The sequence below is a fragment of the Tinamus guttatus genome, unplaced genomic scaffold (assembly GCF_059628265.1).
Source record: "Tinamus guttatus ecotype Peru unplaced genomic scaffold, ASM5962826v1 Tinamus_guttatus_pri_ptg000098l, whole genome shotgun sequence".
Taxonomy (NCBI): Eukaryota; Metazoa; Chordata; class Aves; order Tinamiformes; family Tinamidae; genus Tinamus; species Tinamus guttatus.
Genome location: NW_028288632.1, coordinates 355793 through 374852, shown reverse-complemented (window position 1 = coordinate 374852; position 19060 = coordinate 355793). Strand labels below are relative to the sequence as shown.

Genomic DNA, 19060 nt, shown 5'->3' with positions numbered 1-19060 from the left:
ACTCATAAGAGCTGCTATAAAATAGGAGGTGAAATAATTTGCTAAGATACCATTTTTAAATGCTATAGTATCTCTAACTTTTCTGTCTTCTAAAAATAGTCCCACAAACCATGCTAAACAGGGTGCATTCCAGTGGTGGTTCATTTACTTTATCCCCATATTTTTGGAAAGTGATAGACCCTCCTGAATAAAGGGAGAAAGAAAGCCTGGGGAGGGCTCTGCAGTAAGAGGACACCATATATCCCTTTGGAAATGTGTATGCTCCATTGGGATCTACTTTGCAAAATTTGGTTAGTTCAGACTTTACCTTTTCATATTTTTTCTAGATATGGCCCTAGAGATAGTGGGAAGTAGTAGGGAAATGACAAAATAGTCCGTTGTCTGTAAGAAGTTAATATTAGGTAAGTTAATACAATGCCATGCAAAATATATTCCTCACACCATCCAATTGGCCAGCATAAGTCATTCTCATTAGCAGGTTGAAGGTGATAGCACATGAAGTAATAGAACAAAAACACCCCTTGCACCCATTGGAGGAAAAGTGTAGGTATTTTTCTGAGTGAAGCGAATAGCTTTTGATCGTTCTTTTACAAAATAGGATGAGCAAATGAGCTCAGATCGTATCCATAAACATGAGAAGAATCTTGGTTGCATCAGCAAAATTCTTCTTTCTAAACCTCTCTTGGGTTTATTAGTATTATTTTTAGCCACTAGAAAAGTCTGTCTCTGAAGTGCAGCTTTGCAATAAAGTAGCATAACAGTTCTGATAGCAACTTGATGTGGTGCTGCGGAAAGTGATGTTCTCCCAGTGTTGGCTAGTGTCTTTGTCTTTGAACACTTCTTTTCCTTAGCCAGACAGTCTTATACAAATCACTCCATCTGTCTGAGGCTTTGTTTCCCAACTTGTAATAGTTGCCAGTAATCATTCCAGAAATTTGTTGCAATTATGCTTCACTCATATCAACAGAACCAAATATCAATTGAATCAAAGTCGATTAAAACTTTTCTCTAATAAAAAATACAGATTGCAGGGTTAAACATTTTCACCAATTTGACTATGTCAAATTTCCTGCAAAAAATGTATTTTGCTTATTAATTTCCTCAAATTTTACTTAATTTTTTTTTTAAATCCAGAGTCTGACACAAAATACTTTATTTAATCCTTTTTTTTCTGCAGAATCCTCAGTGAACCAAACAATGAGGACAACTCTAATTCTGAGCCAATTTCAACATAACTCCAATTCAGAAAAACACTTAAGTATGTGCCCAACTTTACTGAGACTTGACTTTAATGAAATTTAATAGAGTGTAAAAGCTTAGCATCTACTTTAGTGGTTTGTTGAATCAGAGGCTGGACTAGCTCCTGACTGGCTGCTCCATTGTAGTTTATACTCTTACTGAAAACAAAGAAACACTTCCTTTACATTGGATGGTTTAAATTTAGGTTACATCCTTAATGACTTATTAATAAATCTTCTTGAATCTTTTTTTGCAGACATTTTTCTACCCTTTCTTTTACATTTCTAGTACTATACTGTCCCATGATGTCTTCCTTCCTCCCCCTGCAATTTTCCTATTGCTTATTTTAATATTGTGGTTCCTTCTCCAGCTTTCCTGTCTTACTTTATACTGTGTGTAACCTCTCCCTATCAGCTCCTGAAAAGTGCAAGATGAATAGAGAGGTAAGAGTGTCTCAGAAGAAGAAAAAAGGTTCAAACTGGTCTGTAAAATCATGAGAAATGACAAAATCTAGCAAGGACAGAAGTTCTATTGGGTCCATAAAATTCACTAAGCACACACTGTCGGAAGGCAGAGAAGAAAATCAAGAGTAGTAGAAATGCAGGCATGAAGGGAAGAGAGATTGGCGCAGAGCAGGCATATGTTCCACTTTCACTCTATAGGAAGAAAACAGCAGGTTTTGCTGGCTCTTCCTTGTACACTTGTGCGAGCATGTCTCATGGCGGCAGAAGCACAAGGTGGAACACAACAGTATACGCTATATACTGAGCCCTTAATGGGTGCAATGACCTTTATCTGCCTATGCAATGCACCGGAAGATCAACATGATGTGGAAGGACATGTTTATCAGTTATGGTTATTTATATTATTCACCTAAGAAAAGCCAGCCAGCTGCATTTCCCTGCAGAAGTTGTCGCTAAGATGGTATCACAGACCCATGACATGCTTTCAGTACAGGTAGTAGCACTTCCAAAGGAGCAGGCGTGCCAGTTCCCAGCACAGTTCTCCTTTATTACTACAACTGCCTTTTTCAGGGATTTACCACACTATTTAAAACTCTGGCATGAAACAAACTTTCCATGCTTATTTATAGAAGATGGAGAGGACAAATTCTTTTTTTTTTTTTTTTTCCAATAATCCCACTCAGATTCTTCATCACATTCTTGTAAACCCTAGAGATGCAAGTTTTCTGCTCTATAAGGTACGAGGACAACAAGAATTGACTTCTGGATTCAAATCAGCAGTCCATTTGCTTTGAGACCCTGCTTCCAGCAGTAGGCAGGGCAGTAGGCTGCTTCAAAAATATTCTGCTACACAACTTTAAAGTAAGTATCTCATGGAGAACATTTTCAGTTCCATTAGACAGCAGTTAGTTAAGGTCCTAAGCAAACTGTTTTGTGAAAATCAGCCCTAGTTTAATAAAAGACAGTCCTTGAACAAACTTTATTCAAGCTCCAGAACTGGAGGAGATAATGCAGCATTTAAATATCTATACACATTCCCGCAAATAAAAGTATATCGCTTTTGATAGGGATATACTTTTGAAATTATATTCCCCTATTGAAAGTCTGTCATCACTTTCCCCAGGCCACAGTCACCTAAGACATCACAATATAACCTGCAATTTCTTTCTTGCACCACTACTGGAAGGTAAAAGTATCTCCAAAGAATCATTGAAATAGATTGTAAGCCTTCATCTCAGCTTTTTTCTGCAAATTCTGGCAGTTTAGCTCAAAACTTAATGAAGATGAAATTAAACATTGCACTAAACAGAATGGAAGCATGGTTCTTCCTGTGGAGACTGCAGAACTGAAGAATATGTTCCTGTGGTGGTAAACATCTTAAATCACTGCAGCTAGATCCAGAAGAATTTGTTCTATCATGCTTAAGTGGTGGTTTTCTTTAGCTACATTTCAGCCAAAAGATCTGTTAGGACGATTTTAAAATAAAAAGGGCTAGGAATTGCACCATTCTGACTTCTGGATTTATTCAAGTAGAGGATTCAGTATCATGCTTGATTCTACTTTCATATTGTTCAAGAAGTTCCATATAATTTAGGTGGTGACTGAGGTATTGTTCAGTGTGATTAAAAGAGCAGAACTGAGGTGAAGTTAAGCACAAGGAAAGGATAAGGATAAAACTAAAATAATTCACTTTCTAAATAATGTTTAATGCATTCTAAGCAAAAGACTTTATCTTTTCATTGTACAAAAATGCAATGCAGAAAAGTGCAAATGTTAATTTTTTTTCCAGCACACAGAAACTTATGTGCTTAAAATAGTATGTGGTAGAAAATTACCATCCTATCTGTCAGAGTATCTCTGAAGTAAAGCAGCAAATCTCAGGTTTGCCTTTCCTGAGTCTACTTGCTAGGCTTCCTCTTTGTCTTTCTAAATGTTGCCCTTTCTCCCCCTCTATTACGAGAGGCTCGCAATACAAGTTTTCTAGTTCACAATTTAAGAAAGATTGATAAGGAGTTATCAGAGCTTCGGAGTAGGATAGATGACTATCTTCTGTATCATTTCTATAACCAGCACAAAGAATTCAGGGTAGCTTGGGAACAGGAGCACATATGGCGTTTGTGTCACGGAAAGAGCTGAGGAACACCGAACTTTACTGGCACAAGTTGGCACAGTAGGAATAACCTGAAGGACCTCAACAGGAAAGGAGGCTTGGCTGATGGAATACAACTTTGCCCCAATGGAGTAGAATTCCTCAGAAGCACTACGGACCTGGGTGCAGGCTGAGGTGTGCAGGGAGCCCTTGATCAGCAAGAAAGAAGTTCTCTCCAAAGAAGAACCCGTGGAGACACATGAAAGCTTTCACGTTTTTGCCCCTTTTTGACAAATTGTTCAGAACTCAAAAGAGATTATAGACAGTGAACTGTAAGTTGGTACTCTAGCCAAGAGTCTGGCCCTAGATCAAAAGCAGCTATGTAGGCTTAAGGTAATTAGCTTTATCAGAGAGAGGAAAACAGAGATCCCCTAAGCACAGTGACTGACAGAAGAGACCCTCTGACTGATTGTCAGTGCATTCTGCTAACACTCATTTCCTTTCAGCACAGCCACTTTATTTGACTGCTGTATGGCAATCCTATGGTGTTTTTTTTTCAAATGCTGTCTTTGTCAAAGACTTTTTTTCCTCTCATTCTGAAGGTGATCTTTCTGGAGCACAAAAATGCCCGGGGTCACACTCCAGAGAGCTCCAGCCCCCTCACCTGCCTGCCAACTCTGCGGCTATGCGCACTTCATCTCCGGGACGACGGTGTGACTTTTGGAGGCTCCATGCCTCATTTAGCCCTGGTAATGGCCTAATTGGGTTGGAAAAATGCAGGAGCAGGAGCATGATAAAAAACAGGTTTGCTGTGCTTATTTAAGCAAGTGGGGAAAAAAAAAGAAAAGTAAAGAATAGAAAAGAAAAAAAAAATCCTGCCTTGACTTGATATTTATGTGTGTATCTGTTTTTATAATGGGAAATTAGGCTGACTGGCTGGGTTGCTATCAGGACTAATATGGCAAATGAATGAAATGCCAGGACAGGAGCGAACTTTGATGGGCTTCACTTCTTGCAATGGTTTCCACAGGAACAAGCCCCCTCCACCAGTGTATGACTGATTCTGAATGGTTCTCAGTAGTGGTACATTTAATGGGTGATTTCACTAGGTATCTGGGAGGGAAACCAAGGAAATTCTAGTGACAATAGCCACTATTCAAGATACAGGCCCATTTGCCAGCTCATGTCATAAACCAAATATTCTCTGACCTTTCTTTTCTCCCACCTGGAAGGATTTTTGCTTTCTTAGAGAAGGAAGAAAGCATTCTGTCCTCTCTTGAGCTCCTCCTGTATTTTTTTCTTGATAGGCTGTAAATCCCCCAAGGAATGAAATGTTATCTCTGCCCTCCAGAAACTTCAGGAAAAGAACTGGAAGGAGACAAGAGGCAGTTTCAAAAGGCATGAACACTTTCTTTTGGGGATCTTTCTTCAGCAAGGACACAGGTGCAAAACCAGGAAATGAATGAGATTCCCTTTCACTGGCACAAAAATCTGAGTCGTATTTTGTTGTGAAAAAGGCAGCCTTCATTTCTGATGGTCCTTTTATTGTGGTCCTCCGTGGTCCTCAACAAGACCCCAGATATTTAATTGCCTTTTTATTCTTCCCTTTTCTCCACAAGGGGGGATTTAAGATCTCAAAATTGAACCTTGTTAAAATAAAACCAAGGTGACTCATATAGCACTGAAAGTGCTACAAAAGTGAGTAGGAAAGCTATACTAGCTACTGAATATAGGCCAACCTATATCCATCTTGCTTCTCTGAAGAGCAACTAGTACAAAATACATTGTTCTATGCATTGTTCATATGAATATTAAAACCTCCGGATAGGGAAATTTTGCCAGTTCAATTGCCAATAGACCCTGCTATAAGTCAGAACACATCTTCATTAGAGACATTTAAAAAATCTGGATGATTTTTGTTCTCTTATTTACAGTAGAGCATTATAAACAGTTCCACTGGCATAAAAGCTGGGACAGTTAACCCAGCATGGATCAAGAATGACCAGCCAGTATAAAGAAAAAAAAAATAATAGAAGGATTCTTAAGCAACGACTTCTGCTTCCTTTGGGAATCTCAGCGGAATTATTCCTAATGACTTTATACTCATGTTTTCTGTCTGCTTCTTACCACAATTTTTTGCTAACCTGAAATAAATTATGTCAGTAGGGATGTACTCTTGCTAAGAGATATTTGCTGTACCTTGCCAGTGGTCAATACAAGAAGTTTTGCAGAGTTTTCTGGTTCACAGGTGATAGTGCAGAAGTTTCCCTGTGGAAGCTAGAGTTGCTCTGCCACAGACAGTCCTGTTGGAAGAGAAGATTTAACCGCTTACCTTGAACTAGCAATTGCTTAGGTACCAGTTATTGTGATATGGTTACATTTACCATATGCAAGCGGAATGTGGCATGAATTAGTAATAGAGGATTGGTTGCAAAATGAATACTGGCACTTTAAACAGGACAACTGTCCAAAGTTTAAAACAACTGTTGTTCCAACTGATTGGTAGCACAAAGTCAAAAGGGAAACGTAGAATAAAGTGTTAAGGCAACCTGAACACAGGCCAAAAATGCACTATCAGCATGAAAATATTTATACTAAGTCAGAAACAGTCTGGGCTTAAAGATAATCATAAAGCATATTAAAATCTCATATCTGCAGGATGGAAGAAAAGGAAGTAAATGGTAAGGAACAAAATTTAGAACGTAAGTTACTATATGAAGTAAACTTATGAGGGAAGTTAACAAAATCAAGGAAATACTAATAGCTAACTGAGGCATGGAGGCAGAAAAGATATTTTTATACATATTAGAAGAAGCTTGAGACTGGCCATGAGCCCATTACTAGATGTAGGTGATAAAACCTGAAATGGCAATATAGAAAAGGTGGAAATATCCATTAAACATTTTGTCCTTTGCACAATGTTTGTCCTTGGAATGGAGCAGAGAATGTATCATCCCATATTACATCAGCATAACAAAATTCACTGTAGGTAATAAAGGGCGATGTGAGACAAGATCTGCTAAAATTAAATGTTTTCAAATCAACAGGCCTGGAGTCTTACATAAACTCAATGAGGAGTTCTCCGAACCACTAGTGTTGATACTGAACAACTCATGGAAAACTGGGAAAATTCCAAAGGGTCAGAGAACTACAAATGTATTTTAGTATGAAGTATGTATTAAGAAATATTAAAAAGGTAGGCTCAGGAAATTACAAGCAGATTACCCCAAAAATATTTTGGGTACAATAATAAAATGAGTTCAGTCAGTCAGCATTCTTTAAAAAAATAACTAGGGCTACAATATAATTAACATGAATTACCTTGTCAAATAAACTCACTGTTCTTTGAGAACTGACTTGATAAAGGCAACTGTGGAGATATTGTACAACATGGACTTCTCCAGGGCATATGACCTAACGTATTAAAAATTGTAATTAATACAGAGATTCAAAACAAATTTTCTGATAGATCTCAAAGATTTTGTTCAGAGAGATGAGCAATGAGTGAGTCATTTGTAGAGAGATCACTCAGAGATCAATCTTATTCTGAAGCTGTTCAACATTTTTCAATCATATGAAACATAGTAGTATGAAACATTAGGTTTTGGTAAAAACTGAAAAGAATGCAAAGACTAGCAGGAAGAAAAGAGGTTTCACGTATAAATGACAACTAATGTTAAGTATATTAAACTACAAGTCTCCCATGGAGACAGTGGTTGCATGAATTATCCTCAACATACTCGTGTATTTAGTAGCTCTGCACTGAGATGAATTCTACAATCAAATCTCATATTTCAAGGTTTCTGCTGATAGCCCACTGGAGGTAGAGAACAATTCTTTCTGGTGCCCAACTTACCTGCACAGTCTAGCATGTTTGGGGTTCACAGAGCTTCATTGATTGGAAGCAGCTAGAATTGGACCTTGGAAAAGTCGCACCAATATCCTGCTATGACACAAAGAATCTTTTTTTTCTTAAGTATGTGTGTTGGTCTATCTTGCTCACATGCTGAGGGTCAAATTTAAAGTCAGATATGGAACTGGGAAAGAATTTTCCATCCCATGAAGACTGGCGAGAATCCCAAATGCAGCTAACTCACTGTTTTCTCTTCTTGTCTCTCTAATCTAGCACAGGGAGATGCAAGCAACAGAAACTTAAATGCGCAAATTTGACAGATTTGCCAGATCTTCAAAAATAAGGCATATTTCTTTAGGGGATACAATGACAGCATGACTCAAAGAGATATTAGTAATTGGGTGACAAATAAAGAGTAGGTAGTATTTTGGTAAAGGAAGTGTATATTTGATGTTACATGTTTCGTGATAACTTCACTGCAAACCTACTGGGGTATTATGCAAGCTTCATGCTTCGTTTTTGAAAGCTAGTAGGTGTATAAAATGTGCACAAATGTGCCATTGTCATAAAATGAGAACACTATGACACTGGACTTAAATGCTGTCATGTTTTCAGCTGCTTAGGAATTCCTCTTAAACTGTCTCTAAAATTACCAGGAAAAAAAATCTGTAGAGGTTGCTGCTAGTTATAACTATTACAACTACTTCTGATGTTGACATATCAATTTACTGACAAAGGAAGTGTTTCCTATAGTGTCAGCACTGTAAAAGTTGAAGCCTAGGTCACATGTATATTTGTCTCAAGCATAATCAAAAAACCCTGATAAGTACCAGAGCCAGCATCCTTGTGCTGTGGGTGCTATTGTAGTGAAGCAGAACAAGCCCAGCTTGATTTTCAGATAGCAAGCTAAACCTGCAGTGTTAGCAATGGTGCGATACTTTGTTTTGACTTTCAAACAGAATACTGCAAAGACATAGCCTTCAAAGAGGAATAAATATAGACTAGCAAGAGGTCATTTCACTGACAGTTCACTTCTATGACAGGTACCCATGCTTATAATGGGAAGCGGGAGCACTGCACCTGAAAACTGATTCTGTAATTCTTCTAAGGCTTCTCCTCTTTCACTCGGAACGTGTCCTTGTTAAACCCAAGGAAACCAGGTAAAGAAGCACTTATATGATACAAAGAGGAGAATATTCTCAAAATTCATCTACTAAGAGTAAGAAAAAAAAAAAGTTGTCTTAATCTTCCTTGCCATTATTGATAAGGGAACCTTGAGATATAGCACAGAAATATTGAGCAGGTCTGGATTTTTGTAATCTAGAAAACTCCAGGAAAATGTGAGAAAGGTGCTAAAAAAATACCGTCACAACAGTAAAGGCAACAAACATTTAGAAATTGACTGGAAGCAAGAAATTTTAGTCATATTGTTCAACTTGTTGTTTTTCATTGATTATGTCTGGCAACATTGACCAGAAGCCTTGCTCGAAGACACAGCAAATTGTAAACTGTCAAGACAGACTGCTCTTAAATCTTCAGAAGATACTGCATTTGTCTCTCCTGATACTTGCAAAGTTAAGGGAAAATTTCAAACAAAAACAAAATGCCCCCCATTGGTCTTTCTGTAAAGAAGGAAGGAGAACACAAAGCTAACATTAGCATTTATAACCTCTTTATGACCTCAACCCATTAGCAGAGAAAACATGACTAAGAAAACTGTAGTAAGAAGTACTACAGTGAACAACCACATCAGTTATATTTCTAGTGCTCAGGCATTTACTTCATGTGTAATGTTGAATGCACCAAAATAAATTTCTGCTTCCTAAGACAGTAAATGGAGAATTAGCTCTGACTATTCCTTTGGAGGATGCTGAGCTTGAGTCATGTTTCCTAGGTAAAATAAAGGAATAGAACATTATTATATATATAAAATTATGATAATGATACTGCATACTCCTCTCATAACTTTTCTGCAAGGATCCAAGATTTCTCAACAAACATTATTAGATTAAGTCTTGCCACCACACTCTTTCCTACTATTTGCAAGTGGTAGGATATAAAACAGCTCATGCTTATACATCTAATTAAAAAAATACATCTATGACTTTATTTGTGAATGTTTATTTAATTTCCCAAAAGTGAAATCAGGAAAAGTATATTGTTTCATGCCTGACTCTCTCCACATCTTCAGCTCTTTAAAGCCTTAAAATGACAAGCCTATACATTCAATGTCTGTGTCTGGAGACTCAGGAGGAATAGCACCGCCTGGAACATCAGTATCGAGGGGCAATAAGTACCTCCAGAGTCTGAAGGAAGCCAGCAAAGGGCTTTCTGGAGAGACAGAAAATATTTCTATCATTTATTTGAGAGAGATTAATAAGAGAGGAGTATTATGGAAGCACAGTATTTTGATTATCAGTATCTTCTGTCCTCTCTCCAGCAGAAATCATTGCTGGTCATTTCAGAGCCAGACGCTGTGTACTGGAGATAACCTCCCAGAGCAAGTCCCAACCTCATCTTTAACAGCTGTGAATTGTTTAAGCACAGAAACAAAAGAACTTCATATTGCCCTCAAGAAGTGTCATCATTAGCTATGAATATTGTTACTGTAATGACTATTCATCATCACTTAGTTAAAAATCACTTTTATAAGCCTGCTATATTATTAGCCAGGCAAATACCTTTAGTGCTCAGTTTTTCATGAATTGACATGCGTATTAACACTATGCAGGATGTTTCTCAAAGCTCATACTAATTTTCTGGTTATCCTGGCAAGAGGACACAGTTGGGCGAGTGTCTCAACAGACATTACTGTGCACAAAAGACCATCAGGAAGACACAACGCCCTAGCAGTACTTTGGAGACTAGCAATGATGAACACACTGCTGACATGCGGGAACCCAAGCCTGTTCTTTTTCCTGTTTTGAGGTGATCCATTCTTATTCCAATTATCCTTATCATTTTAGCTTGTTATTATGTCTTCTTTCAAGAAATATGAATTAGCCACCATCACTTTTCTTATTTATATACTTGTGATTAATATTTTTGAATTTATTCTTTGTAAGCATATGTTTCTACTCAGATAATTTCTGTAATTAGAATTACAGAAGTCCAAAAGTGAAGCAGCATCTGTCTGTCAGTCTGCTATCCCTAGCTTTGCCTTTGCTAGTAGACTATTGCCTATGCTTTGTCTTCTGGGATCTAGTCCTATCAACGCTGGATTAAGTCTGTATCCTGAAAGCTTAGTAAAAGTAAAGTATGCTTTTCCTGTGGCTTTAAAATAACTTTTCTTTTTTGGCGGAGTGGGGTAAACTCTGATATCCCATTTGCAAGATTCCAAACTGGTATAGGTGAACAGATCCATCCCCCAAAGTGGTTCAGGCCTTGAGACAGGCATCTGTTTAAGCACCATTTACACACATTTGACATACATCATTGTGTCACAGTGACACAGTAAGTGCATTTGACACACATTGAAATGGATCAATCACTGTAGTTATTAAAGCCTTCCCTGAACCAGAATGTCTTCTAAAAAATATCTTCCCATTTCTGATATAAGTCAGCAAAACAAGTTGCTGGAAAATGCAGGAATGACGTTTAGGAATCAATAAGGAATAAATAGGAAAGGAATAGATTAATATCTGAAACCAGGAATGGGAGGCTCAGTGAAAGACAACATACTGCACTGCAATTTAATCAAAAGAATATTAACAGTTTATGACACATCACAGTCACATGACATCCCAGTGGGCACTCCAGACTCAGGAAACTGAAGCCAATGAGATGAAGGTGATTATGCACATTTAAAAGTCCTAGTAAGCTCTTAATCAAATGTTTTGGTATTCAACCGAGTCTAAAAAACTGACCCTTGAGAACCTAAGTCTTGCTGAAGAGCAGCTGGAGTTTGGCTCACCCCTGGCATCAAGAAGTATTTATTCACTATGTAGGTGTCATTCACAGATTCAAAGCCATAGGTCAGCCAACCTGTGGTTTGTCCACACAGTGAATGCAGTTAGTATTTAAGATGTTCTTTCCTTTCTAAAGAAACAACAACAACAAAGACATTTCCCACTGTTTGAAGCCAAAAATATCAGAAATATCATTCAGGACAACTAATGACATTGACAAGGTGAGCATTTGTCTGCCATGCACTACTTCTGGAGTCCAGCCAGCTCTACTTGGACATGATCTGGGTGAAAGACTTGCACTGGGCCATCCTACATACCAAGTAAGCTGGACAAACATTAGGATATAATCATTCAGTTATGAAATGTGTCGTCTTCTTTTTGACCGAAAACTGTGCTATGTGTTTGAAAAAAGGCTTGCCCAATACCAGTTCTGCATCTTTCCACAACTGATTGAAATAATTTTGCTTTCTCTGTCAAATCCTACCTCATTGCTGTTTCACAGCAGTATCATCCAAAACATCTCTAGTCTCTCTTTTTCCTAATCACATAGAACCATAAGCAGCTACTGTTTTGTATATGAGTGTGCCCATGCAAGCCAACGTACTGATCAAGTATGTTCCCATATAACCTCAAATAAGCCCCCAGCTCAGGTCTCAAAATTAGAGCTTTTAAATTAGACAGAAGAACACATCTTTCACTTACAGGACCTGAGCCTAGAAACGGGGTCTGATACTTAACAGACTGCATAACAAAAAAACAGAACCAAATTTACCAACATTAAATAAGCAAAAGTCTGTGTGATAACAAGAAGTTTAGGATAAGTGTGAGAAAAATGTACAGAAACCAGGCAGTAGATTAAAAGAGGACACAATCTGAATAACAAGAGAGAGGAAAAGTGTCATAGACCCTTTTCTTATCATCTTGTTCCATGGTAATATATTTGGCTTCCCGGTAATCTGTATTCTTCAAATCTTCAGTCAGGTCTTTAATATACTGTGTAGAGAATCCATAAACTCATGATTGAAAATTAGACACATGGTTAGTTATCGTAAGTTAACTGTTGCTCTGCACACTGTAGACCAAAAATTCTTCAAAATACTTGACCCCACACCACTTTTGAAAATGGGGTCAATCTCTGTGTCACTGAAGTCTTGCAATGCCAATTGACATAAACCCTAAAGTATCTTTCTAAGCAAGGTTAAATACTCATTAGATTAATTCATTAGATTAATATATGTACAAATATTTAAAATGTTTTATTTCTCTTTACTATCTGGTTAGTACAACTTTCGTATTATCTGAAATTCTCAAAAAGCAGGTATGCACAAAGTCTGGTACAAAAACTGTTCTGTGTTTGTACAGGAGAGTTGTTCAGGCAGAAAACATCTGAGAAGGTTTCTTTTTTTTCAAATCATTTGATCTTGAAAGATCCCTCTATCGTGCACCTGCTTTCTAATTGATTATAACTTGAAACTCTGCAATAGTGAACAATACATGAAGAACAGCAAAGGAAATTAATTCAGGAGACAACATTTCCAAATGAATATTAATTCTGGGTAAAGTTAATCAAAATTTCAGAACCTGCCACCACATTTTCCCTTATTCAACTGCTAATTATTTGATTACTTATGTATAATTAAATCATCCTATAACCAGGGGACGTGAGCAAATCCAAGCTGTAAGCCAAATTATACTTATTTTTCTCAAATCAGAGCTGGATCTGAATGATTATTTTGACATTTTGTTGAAATGGGTTGAAACAACTTCACTCATGGCTGCACCTGAACTAGAACTGAGCTGAAAAATTAATTAGCTCAATTCTATAATATGAGCTAAATTTGGTACTTTTTTTGTCCGTTTGAGTTTTTTTGTAGCTCAGTATAAAATGAATAAGAATGACCTTTTGATTTTTCAACTAGTTGAGATGTGCATTATCATGCAATTTTTGTTTACACAGCTATACCATATTTCCTCAATGTTATGTCATGTATTTTAACTGTAATGTTATCTCGGTACATGCAAAAATTTTCTGAAGAAATGGTCCAGGAAAATACATCAGATATACATTCTGTAGAGGAATTAGTAGAACTCTCTGTTTCATGGAATCACAGAACCACAGAATGGCTGAGGCTGGAAGGGACCTCTAGCAATCATTGAGTCCAACCTCCCTGCTCAAGCAGGGACACCTAGAGCACGTGGCACAGGGTCGCAGCCAGGTGGGTTTTGAAGATCTCCAGAGAAGGAGACTCCACAGCCTCTCTGGGAAGCCAACGTTCTAGGGCTCTGTCACCCTCACAGTCAAGGAGTTCTTCCTCACATTCTTTGTGCATTTAGGAAAAAATGTAGTTATAATGATGAGATTTGCCATTTGACATAGTTACAGATTTTGTTTAGAGTGAGGTTTTCTGTATATTTTTATGTCTGGTTATTATTCTGACCATTTCTGTTGCACTGTAAATGTACACCATGTTATACAGATACCAGTACTCCAGTGCCTTTACAAGCTAAATAAGCAGTGCAAGAGGGATTTAGTTTTAGCCTCCAAGTTTTACACAGTCCATGCAGATAAGTACTTTATTAATAAAAAAGAAAAGATAGTGGAAAGCAATGAATCAAGGCATCTCCTACATCCCATAGTTTAAATGTGTAACTTGGAAGGGCTATGTGCTGCGCCATAGTTAGACATAAATAAATTTGCTGTGCAAGTCATGCCTAAATTCTGCAGGCTGGCAAGCTGTTCTTGGCATAGGGTCAGATAAGGTGATATAAAAATAGCTTTATACCACCTTTGCATTTTGCCAAATCCAGTAACCAACAGGGAGTTTGGCCCTCACCCCAGCAATAAATGCCATCATATGTCACCCAGTTGCTTTTGGTTCTATCAGGTTTTCTGACTTCATTTCCTACAGCTTTTTCCCTGAGTACAGCAATTGGTTAAAGCCCTAGTAGGTGCTGAAGAAATAGGTCTCTAGATTTTAGAAAAAGCTTAAGAACACTATCTTTTTTGGATGAAAGGTGGCATAAAATTAATAGAAGACTTGAATTTAAACTGGAGAAAGTCCATGAGCAAAGTGGAGAGATCCTGAAGCTCACTGTGTTCATCTTCCTTTCATTTCAAAAAGAACTTCAAAAGGAAAGGGTTATAGCCATGAGTCATCTAGCTACTGCCAACCATATTAGTGAAACTGTGTTCCCTTAATTAAGAGATATATATCTCATAATCCCTTTCCACAACAGGAACTCTTGTTCCTCTAAAATACTTCATATAGAAGGAAATGTGTATTGTTAGGAACACATTGGCACTGCCATGTTACATGCTTAACTAAAAATTAAGATTTTTTTCCTTCCTAGTCATTATTTCTATAATGATCCCAATTGACTTTTGAAGATGTAGATGGCGTAATATTAGCTTAAGCATCATGTTAGCTGGAAGTCAAAGTCTTAGGCATTTTCAGAGTCCCAGGGGAGAGAAAAAAAAAAAAGTAATTAATTTTGGCTTTAAATGCTTCATATACTTATTGAAAATTCTTTTGTTTTACCTTTGGAGGTTCAAATCAGATAATTTTCAGACTTGAATGCAAGTTGCCATCAAAATCCATATTTTGATCAATAACAGAGTATAATATGAACATAAGTACCCAGCAAAAGAAATCTGAATATGAAAACCACGGTTGTATCTTTTTTCTACTTTGATAATCCTTGATGCAAAAGTGGAAACCATTATACTATAATTAGACATTTTAAGAGCACTTTTAGATTTCTGTTGGAAAGAGAATATCTGGATGCCAACCAGATATGCTGTCATTTGTGTCATTGTCTATTGTTGCCTGGAATTGTATGCTCAAATCTTGGCTCAATCCAATCAACCTTTCTTCTTTCTCAGACACTTACTTGAATTCACTATGATTTACTACAAGTACAGCTTTCAAATCAGGCCAAATAATGTAGGGCTGTTTTTAAAAGTGCCTGTGAAAACAAATTCTTAATATGCCATATGTGTTGCATACAAGTAAATTCATTTTATAATTTAAAATATGTTACTGCTTTTAATGGCCAGCCCTCCAAACTTGCCTTCTAGTTTGCAAACTGCTAACAGCAGTGAAGATTCTGCAGAACAAATTCTGCTTTCAGTGGCATCTACACAGTCCTATAACCTTCAGCTTGCTGCATAACTGTCACTTACAACTTAGTAATTCTCTAGGCAATGCACATAATAATTGTTTCAGCTTAGCTGGTTTTACAGTGTCAATAGAAACCACAGAACTCAACAAGAGTTCTCAACAACTCAACAACAAACAAACAAGATTTGTTTTAGATATTTATAACTGCACCTATCACCCTGATAAATACAACAACAGACATAATGCACAGAAAAATAGGACTTCCACAAGTCACCTCCCAGAATAAGATTTCACTTTAAAAATTACATTAAGAATACATTAACATTATCCGGGCATTGCTTATAAGAAAAGATCATTTGCCAGAATTATATGCTTCAGGGAAAAAAACAGCAATTTCAGAATAAATTTATTATTTTGATATAGTGGCAGCAAAATAATCTGCTCCACAATAATAATCATTGTCAATATTCTTGTCAGAGGATGCCACTCAGAGGACAGTGTGTTAAACCCAAACTATGACTGTGTCTTGGGATCTTCAGTGTCGTTTGCCAATTATTGCTAGCAGTGTAAAGGTTCTTCTTAAAATATATCACCAGATGCAACTGTCAACACTCAAGTGCCCGCCTAAAACCATGGTAGCTAAGTATTGAGCTTCAATGTCATTAACAGGCAATAAATCCATTCCTAAAAATAATAAACTGAATTACAAAGCAAGTAATGGTTTCTTATGGGAGAAAAGAACAAAGCATTAGCCAGAAGCACAGCATCCTTATACACGTAACAAATGGCCCACGCAGCCTCACAGCCTCTAGAGCAGCAGTTTTGCTTCAGTGACCCTGTTTACTCCCATAACCATGCAGTGGATAAAGTTTTTGTCATGTTTCACTTAGGTAGGTCTGTGAATGGACAGTCCCAGCACTGTGCCTACCTCAGCTTCCACCTCACCACTGCTATTTATCACGGGTCTGCATCTGCTCCAGACCATCATCAGTGCTGCTGATTCCAGTACTGCAGCCACAGCAATTGTCATCTCACTACCTTTCTCAGAGCTGCTGATATAGCATCAGATATGTCCTAATTCAACTGGAACAATTCTAGTTTGACATGTCCTGAGAGAGAGCTACATCGAGGTGCTACCTCAGTTTATTGAAACCTATTCCTGCATGGGATAGTCCCACAAAAAAGACAACTGAATCCCATTTTTCCATTAAAACTAAACACTTCTAGCTCTCATGGTTGTGGACCAAAACTTGAGTTTTTAAGTAGAGTGAAACAAATAGAGTGAGCACTGTAGGTACACTTCCAAAAGCGGAAGGAATCGTAGTTATTAACACTGAGGAGCTAAAGCTCAGGTCTTCAAAGGTTCTTCGGACAGTCCTCTCCTCCCTCAGGTACAGAATTTTTTCCACCCTTAAAAGCATCACCCAGCTGCCGCCTAAGCCTGGAGAGACAATATCTCTTTGAACTTCAGCTCTGCAAACCACATTGACACTACGCTTCCTGCACTGCCTCGCAGACAGATAGAGCTCTAAGCTCTGAACAGAAAGTCCTGAGGCAATATTTTCAAAGCACATGCAGTGATCTAACTGTGCAGGATGGATGGTAAAATCTTCTCCTTAAAGTTAAGCAGAGCTGTTTTCAGAGGCTTAGGAATGCAAATATCCATGAAAATGGTCATGACACATTAGGGGCCATTAACTGTGCAAACTCCTCTTCAGGAGGAATGGATTTCAGTTAGTTTTACAATTACTCAGCCTAACACTACCCAGGAGAAAAAGGCAGAATCTGCAACTGGTATGTTTATTAAAGACATAAACCTAAACGTTTCAAGAACTGATGCCTGTACATTGACACATCATGTTTGCTATTAATACTACTAGTATCTTTGTGTCCTCATTACTGTGCTTTAGGCAAATGTATCATATGGATTGATCTTTTAAAAGGTCATTTTGGTGCAAGGGGTGGAACTGATTTCTGTCATATAAAACTAGAGTTTTATACCTAGCTTTTAAAACACTAGCTTGATTCCAGCCCCTTCAGTCTTTGTCATAGAAAACGGGAGAACTACAGTTGCCTCACCAATGTATCTGTAGGCAGGTTCCCTGAAATAATAAATGTCGGCAGCAGAAGACTTAGAATTGCAGTTCAATCCATAAATCTGCACTTTTTCTCTAGACTGAAGGCAATTATATAGAAGAAACTTATCTGCAGGGCTTGACATTTTATCAGTTATGCAAGAATATGTGACAGCCTCACAAAATATGAGTATGCTACAGACATAAGATTTGTGGGACTGAAATGTGACGTAAGTTAGTCCTCCTTTGAGCAGACTGTGATCTTTCCCATGTAAAGTCTCCTAGAAAGCACGAATTCCACTTTTCCAAATACTACCAAAACCTCATGTGTAGAAAGAATGTTATCTGAACAGCTGCAGCATTGTAGGGGCTAGGGTGCACTGCTTTGTGTAGAATGCTCAGTTAAATTCCTCCTCAAAGAAAGACATAGATCTGAAAACTGCTATTCCAGGCCTTGCACAGCTGGATTTTTTTTCAGGGTTAGTCTGAAATTGCTAAGAAATACAAAGTCTAATATTTTCAAAATACTTAAAATGCATGCAACTAGGTATGTTACCTTGAAGATAGCTACTCTAGCAGACTGATTATGGCATGCATGAATTCATTTAGTCATGGTTTCCCAGAATGAGGTCTCAAGTGGGGCTAAAGAATTTGGCAGAAGCCTGCTCTATGTGTGTCAATGACAGTAATGATGTGGGGGGTAGACGAAGAAGGGAATAAGGAGGCCACCCCTGCCATTGGTTTAGATGCTTAAACTTAAGAGATCTTAAGAACTTAAGTTAAGAGGCTAGATGAATAATCTATCTGGTACCTCAGTCTCAAACCGGTAAATCCACCGGTGAATGTTGCCACCACCAGGACCCGAACTCCCTTTCTACCTTAATTCTGGAGAAAGTTTTGTCAGTGGGCCCCATGAATACAGCCTGAAACCAAGGGTTACTCCCATGAGTAGGTGCTCCTGGAGAGCTCCTGAGATTGCTGAACACTAAGAGGGTAAGAGCCAATATAAGAGACACAGATCTGTTGGACATTCACTGAGACATTCTGCCACCATCCTCATCTCCTCCTGATGTTTCCAGTTGTTCCAAGAGTAACAGGGCTCTCATTTGTGTAGTTTATGTCATATGGCCTCATATTGTCCTAAAACATATTGCTATTTTCAATAACGTGTAATTAGCAAATTTTTTAAACTGATCACATAATTTAATAAAATTATATGGGAAGAGAGTTTATTTCAGTCATTAAAAGTCACCTTGTTCCTAAATTACCAGGTAAAAATAAGCTAAAATAACTGTATTTCTTAATGCTGAA

General features: G+C 37.7%; 1 long non-coding RNA gene across 1 annotated transcript in view; it reads right to left on the bottom strand.

Annotated features, from left to right (window-relative positions):
- Window positions 1–13777, bottom strand: part of LOC148595429 (uncharacterized) — a 194442-nt gene extending 180665 nt beyond the window's left edge. Inside the window, exon 1 of the long non-coding RNA XR_015913155.1 lies at window positions 13740–13777. This is a non-coding gene — a long non-coding RNA (uncharacterized LOC148595429). The remainder of the gene's footprint in view (window positions 1–13739) is intronic.
- Window positions 13778–19060: the final 5283 nt, after the last annotated feature.